The sequence below is a fragment of the Impatiens glandulifera genome, chromosome 5, assembly GCF_907164915.1.
Source record: "Impatiens glandulifera chromosome 5, dImpGla2.1, whole genome shotgun sequence".
In the NCBI taxonomy this organism is placed as follows: Eukaryota; Viridiplantae; Streptophyta; class Magnoliopsida; order Ericales; family Balsaminaceae; genus Impatiens; species Impatiens glandulifera.
In genome coordinates this window covers 12414543-12422112 of record NC_061866.1, presented here as the reverse complement: position 1 = coordinate 12422112, position 7570 = coordinate 12414543, and the positions used below count along the sequence as shown (strand labels likewise).

At 32.7% G+C, this 7570-nt stretch overlaps 1 non-coding gene across 1 annotated transcript; it reads right to left on the bottom strand.

The window, feature by feature from the left end:
• Window positions 1-4260: 4260 nt before the first annotated feature.
• Window positions 4261-4333, bottom strand: TRNAF-GAA. The gene has a single exon. It is a non-coding gene; the product is annotated as a tRNA-Phe (tRNA).
• Between the last annotated feature and the right edge of the window lie 3237 nt (window positions 4334-7570).

The following is a 7570-nucleotide window of genomic DNA, read 5'->3' as shown; positions in this document are numbered from 1 at the left end:
TATTCATCTAAACAACATGACAAAATCCAAATATTTCAATCCCTTCTATGGAACTATTGCTTTGGAAACAAGGGTGGATCAACTAATTATTTCTTTATTTTCTCCTGTCATTTATAACTTGATTATTTTTAGATAATAATAAATAGTATAAATCAAGGAACAAGGCATATATAATAATAATGACGGAGTCCTTTCTTATTAATTTTACCGACACTTAATATGCGTCAGGAAATGAAAAAATAACATACATAATTGAACATGAGAAGGAGATTAAAAGGGTTAGCCATTATATAAAGAATAGAGTTTGTGTTATTTTTGACACACTTAGAATCCCACATCGAAAGATGATGGGAGTGAAAGAAGTTTTTCTTAGTATATAAAAGAAAATCTCTTCACAATTTGCATATAATCCCACATCGAAAGATGATGGGAGTTGGGGAAATTTCTTAGCCTATAAAAGAAACTTTCCCCCTTTTGTTTATTACACCCAATACTTGTATCTTGCTTTTTTATTAATTGATAGCCTTATTGCTCGGAGACGTATGTAACATTTTTGCTGAACTCCGTTATCAAATTATGTTAGTGTGTTCTTTTGTTTGTTTCTTCTTTTGTTTCTGTAAATCCCCCCCCCCACCCCACTTGTTTGAAAAAACTTGATAGAAACAAAAGTAAGAAACAAACGAAAGAACACACTAATAGAATTTGATAATGGAGTTCAGTTAAAATGTTGGCTACGTCTCTGACCACTAAGGCTATAAATCAATAAATAAGAAAAGATACAAGTATTGGGTGCAATAAACCAAAAGGTGGAGAGAGAGTTTCTTTTATATACAAAGAAACTTCTCCCACTCCCATCATCTTTTGATGTGGAATTTTAATTGTGTCAAAACTAATCGTTTGTTCTTTAAAATCCTTGATTTTATGCAAATTCCACATGAGAATTATTTGAAATGTCTTTAGAATCCCACATCGGTAATATGTGTGAAATTATCCGATATAATAAGCATTAGAGTAAGCAATGATAGCTAGTTGTTAAGTTGTGGTTCTCCTAAGGGTTGTTAAACATTAGAAGGTTAACAAATCTCTAATCTTATTCATCTAAACAATATGACAAAATCTAAATATGTCATTCATAAATAATAGTAAATAGTATAAATCAAGGAACCAAACATATATAATAATGAGTCCTTTCTTATTAATTTTACCGTCACTTAACATGCGCCGGGAAATAAAAGAAATATTATAGACATAATATATAAATATACAAACTTTTTGTTATAGTTTAAAAGTGAGAAAAAATTAACAAAAAAAAAATTACAAAATTTTGTTAGTTGGTCTATAAAAGTATTTAATAGTTCAGTTTTGTACACAGAAATATACAACAAATATTTAAAAATCGGTTTGAAAAAATAACAAATCATCAATTTCGATTTATTAGTCGATTCTGTTTGATCGATTTCATTCTTCGTAAAAATTTATTGTTAAATAATATAATTATACATCAAATTTATTTTAAAAGATTTATATAATTATTGAAAATGGTCTATATATTTAAAATGAAAAAAAAAATTGTTTAAGCATAACAATAAAACATAACATTTGAAAAAAAAGAATAATATAATAACGTTGAATAGGTTATAAATAGTTTGTAAGTTCTCGATAAGAACGGTTAAATTTCCAAATAACTAAGTCTCAAGCAATATCATAAATTTGACTACCCGATATATTACTATGAGTGAGGAATTGTAAAATGAAATAGGAGTAAGTCCAATAAGGGTGTGCAAATGGGTGAAACCCAACCCATATTCAATCAAAATTAAATTTGGTCAACCCATTATCCAACCCATATGGGTATGGGTTCCAAACTAAATTTTAGTTTGTAACACATTTATTACGATTTTTACTCGTTAAATATTTTAAACGTTTTTATTTCTGTTAACATATTTTGATCCGTTTAACAATTATTTGATTTGTTTTACCTAATTTAATACATTTTGGCTTATTCAACACGTTTTTAACTCGTTTAACTAATATTTGATTCGTTTGACCTAATTCATTTCACACATTTTTGGCATGTTCAATACATTTTTGCACGCTTAACAGTTTTGGCATGTTTAATACGTTTATAACATGTTTTTAGCACATTTAACATGTTTTGACATGTTTAATACGTTTTTGACATGTTTAACATGTTTTTGACATGTTTAACACGTTTTTGGCACGTTTAATATGTTTTTGACAAGTTTAACACGTTTTTGGCACATTTAACATGTTTTTAACATGTTAAATATATTTTTGACTCATTTAACTTATTTTTGACACGTTTGACACATTTTGGCACGTTTAACATGTTTTTGACAAGTTTAACATATTTTGACTCATTTAAGTATGAAGGTTTTAGGGTTTTAGTTTAGGGTTTATGCTTTAGTTAGTTCTATTGTTTTGGTTTGAAATGTTTTGATCCGAGAAATGTATAGTCTTTCCTTATACTGAATGGTTTGTGAACATTTTCACGTGGGTAATTGAAATGCGTGGTATGCAATTGAGTGGGGCGTGGGCGTGGGCGTGGGCGTGGGCGTGGGCGTGGGCGTGGGCTTGGGCTTGGGCGTGGGTGGTGCGTGGAGCGTGGGCTTGGGCGTGGGCATGGGCGTGGGTGGGGCGTGGAGCGTGGGCTTGGGCGTACCACGCAATATGTAAAAATAATTTAATAAGTTTATTAATAAGCGTGGATAACTCAGTTGGGAGAGTGTTAGGCTGAAGATCTGAAGGTCAGGTGTTCGATCCACCTTCACCGCAAAAATACCTAACATTCTGATTATCTCTAATGTGAACTTAAGTTTCTAATATGAGCTAAGAAGGTAATCTTAATCTAGGATGAACCTTGCTAAATCTATATTCTTGTTTTTGTGTTTGTGCTTGCATTAATCGACTATAACAACTTTTATCATACATATCTATGTAACAGAAGCATATGTACAAAGTCTTCTGGTTTTTGGCAAAAAGAAAGAGGCATTATAGTGTGCAATTGAGGGTCAGTTATGAAACTTTGCTGTTGTACTTGCAGCACAAATTGGAGCTTTATGAAGTAGAAATTTGAACAAATTACTAGTTGTTGTGTAATATATCTGTTGTACTATTTGCTGCACTTGAGAAAAGCCTCCAATGTGTAATGGAAGGGTGGGATTATAAGTAAGTCAGGTTCTTATTTTCTCAGTTGTCTCTTTCTCTCAACAATTTGTAAATTGAATCCACTGATGGGATTGTGCAAATCCTATACATACATTCTTATTCTTGAAAAGGAATCTCAATTTTTTCGTTTATATCTTATAAATCTTGTATTTTTTTGTATATATATAAAGATTGTTTACTTAGAAATTATTGAGAGCACAAAGCAACAAATAAATTGTTTTTTTTTGCCCAAAGGAAAACAACAAGTGCGTAACATAAACAAAATTCATCATTAACCAAAACATATACAGAAGAAATAGGTTTAAAACTTAGAAACTAATTATTCATCCTCTCAATATTGATGTTAAAAATTTCAAAACTAGAGACATTTCACCTTGTCCCTAAAGCTCTTTTGCCAATAAAGAATATCCCAAAAACGCTAAAACCAAGAATCAAATTTATCAAATGACTTTTTAATAACTTTCCATTTGAATGACTTTGAGAAGATTATAATGTAATTTTTATAAGTCACACAAACACCATTCATTTCTATTTATACTAATTCAACATCTATGAAAGAATCAATTAAACAAATAAATGACTACACAATAAATAATGAAATTGAATTAATTATTTGTTGTATTAAGCATCTAAGGGTGCAATCCAGTGCTTTCCATTGACAAAGCTCTTGGCCAGAAATGGATGAGCCAATTCATAGTCCAATTCTCTAGCCAAAGACACTCCACGAACCTCTTTTGCCCCAGGACCATAACACTTGTACACCCCGAAAAAGGCAGTCCTATATAGAAAATTCAACAATTAATATAGTATGCATCAAAAGTACATGAATTTTAAGATTTGTATATTAAAGATGCATACTTGTTCTTGTTACTGATGTGGTCCCAATCATCCCAACCACCATGAGCCACAATATTATCGAAATAAGTATGAGCGTAAACAATTCTAGAGTATTGGCCCAAGAAAAATTGCACACACAACCCTTTTTAAAGAATAATTCATACATATCAAAATCATTTCAATGCTTATATATATCATCACTCTGTTTAAAATTTCCAATAGAAAAAAAACTTTTGCGGTGAAGGTGGATCGAACACCTGACCTTCAGATCTTCAGTCTGACGCTCTCCCAACTGAGCTATCCCCGCTTATTAATAAAATTATTAAATTAGTTTTACATATTGCGTGGTACGCCCAAGCCCACACTCCACGCCCAAGCCCACGCTCCACACACCACCCACGCCCAAGCCCACGCTCCACGTATCACCCACGCCCAAGCCCACGCTCCACGTATCACCCACGCCCAAGCCCAAGTCCACGCCAAAGCCCACGCCCTACGCCCCAAGCCCCACTCCCACGCACCACGCCCCACTCAATTGCAAACCACGCATTTCAATTACCCACGTGAAAATGTTCACAAACCATTCAGTATAAGGAAAAACTATACATTTCTCGGATCAAAGCATTCCAAACCAAAACAATAGAACTAACTAAAGCATAAACCCTAAACTAAAACCCTAAAACCTTCATACTTAACATGCAAAAACAGTAAAATCATCGGGGAGTAGTCGAACTAACCTCAGTAATGCTGGGAAAACGTCGGGCTCAGCGTCTCTGGGACTTGGCGATCGTCGGGAGTCGGCCTCGAAGCGTTTGGCGATCAACGGTTAGTCGGGCTCGAGGGGTAGGCATCCGATGATCGTGGAGGAGTCGGCTGGGGCTGGAACCGTCGTGGGGGAGTCGGCTTGGGGTGTGGGGCGTGGGAGTCGTAGGGGGAGAGCAACTGGGGAGCCGTTGGGAACTGTCGCCGGGGGAAGGCAAGAGGGGAAAGAAAAAACGGGTAGAAAGGGAAATGGAAGGAAAAGGAAGAGGAAGAAAAAAAATGTAAAAAGGTTAGTAAGGGTAAAAATGAAAAATTTTAAAAAAAGGTTAAAAATAAAACTGAATTTAGTAAGGTTAAAAATGAGAATGACCCTCTTTTGAGGGTCATTTGATCAAATTTCCCATTAATTTGTGCGTCAACAAAAACAATTAAATTAATCTACATACAAACATAAAATTGAGATATTTAATTCTTATAATTAAATACCTTCCATTCTGAAACACCTTAAAAAAGAACTACACCCCTAAATCAATAGTGATTTAGGTATATAGTGAAGAAAGTCATAAAATGAGTGATTCAACCCTTTTTGTTCTTCTCAATTATTACGGTATCAAAAGCGACGGATTATGGCGATAGTAAGAAAGATAACTTGCTAAATCTTCGTGGTTATTGAAAGTCAAGTTTTTGCTAAAATCTGAATATTCTGCATTTTTTATTTGAAATATTATTACTTGTTAAAAAAAATAAAAAAAATCTTAATTTAGTTGAGATCTTTAACCCCTGTACCTTAGAGTTTAAAGACGCGGATCGAAAAAGTCGAGACGGGGTAACAATGGTATCTTATGTTGAAGAAACGTCGGCAATTTTGTCGGATTTCTCCGCTAATAGTTATGTTCCTATTTCGAAATCGTCTTCTTCTAATCATGTAACCCATTAAAATAAAATATGTTATTTTTGTTTACTTAAATGATCTATAGACAGTCCATTTCTTCATTCATTCTTTACATATATAGAATTGATCATAAGCCTTCTATAAAGAACATTGAATGATTCCATATAGTCTGATTGATGAGTGAAAGATTAGTATCTATCTATGAGCATTATAATTAATATTAAAATATGTTCACATATATAATTCATAAAAAAAACCTCATGGGAACCTTCTCATTAATTGATTGAATATAGTTGCAGGCAAACAAGGAAGAGGATATTCACATTTTTTTTTTAAATAAGTATGATACCCCTAACCCTTCGCTTCCATTCAAAATGTTTTCAACGATAATTGAACTCGTGAACTTTTGGTCTATTAGATAGTTTCTTTTCACCGGAACACTCTGAGGCTCAGGGTGATATTCACTATTTTAATTAAGTTAAATAATAAAATATATATTGTGATACGTTAATCATTATTCTTATCTTAATTAAGGTTCAGATGCACTCTAATTTACTATATAATCATCTTTATATATGAGATTTCTACTTCACATACTTGATTTAGAGTGAAATGTAATTTTGAAAGTTATTGTTGATAAACACCTTGATTGGGTAGTTAAGATCTGTTTTTGATTGTATTTTTTTCGTTTGTAATCTCTGTTGTTTGTTTTTACGAATGCTACTAATCAGTTTCTTTAGGATATTTTGATTGTCATCTTTTAATCATAGCTAAAGTTTGTCTAGTTTTAATTCCTAATCCTCCCACCTTCAAGATTTTTTAATGAAATTGTATTAACCATTTTCCAAAAAAGATAATAATTAATATTCAGTTTAACTAAACTTGAATGCGGTCGGAAGAAAATGAAAGCATGCTCAAACAATTCATTTTCTTCTAATCATTTATTTTTGATAAAATATTAATTTGTCAACCCACTTATTTCATCAAGAAATTGAAAAAAATAAGTTGCTTTTGACCTACCAAACTAATGGTACTCGTCTACTTTTATTACACATTCAATACAGACAGTTTGTCATTTTTTACTTTTCTAAATGTCCTACAAATTACTAGAATAATTCTTTTTTTGAAAATGGTCCATGTAAAATGATATAAATGAGAGTCATTTAAGCTCAACGACAAAAGTATTACAAAAATATAAAGAAAAATATTTTAAAAAAGCACAACACAGAATAGTTAACTAATGATCAAACAAAAAACAAATTTTAATGAGCACAAAAATCTTAAAGAAGATTAATGAGTTTCCCAACTGCCTCAACTGATTTACCCAATGAAACCTCCCCGATTGTCATAATAATAGAATTATGAATTAAACGCATCGGTCGATAACAGTCATTGAACGTTCTACGGTTCTTTTCAAGTCAAATGGTCCACCAGAAGATAAGCGGGATAGGGGCCCAACGACTTAGGCCAACCGAACTCACTATCTCTATCCAGTATCCACACTTCCCAAGAACTAACGATGGATTCCGTCATAAACAACTGAATACCAGTCATGTTCCATAATAAAATCGCAATCACTCCATCACAATGTAAGAGCAATTGAGGTGCCGACTCCACCTCTTTATGACACATTTTACAACGACTTTCCATAAACACCATATTTTTATGCATTTATCAAATTTCAAAATCCCTCAATGCATGACACTCCATACAAAGAACGAGATCTTCGATAAGAACTTAGAGTCCCTCAACCTCTCCTATATGAGATCGTAAGGAACATTCTTCGCAAATAAAGAGTAACACCGACTAACCTTAAAATCATCAATATCTTGCCAGCGCAAAATATCACACAAAGAATGATTCACCTATTTATGCCCCACCAAGTTCAAC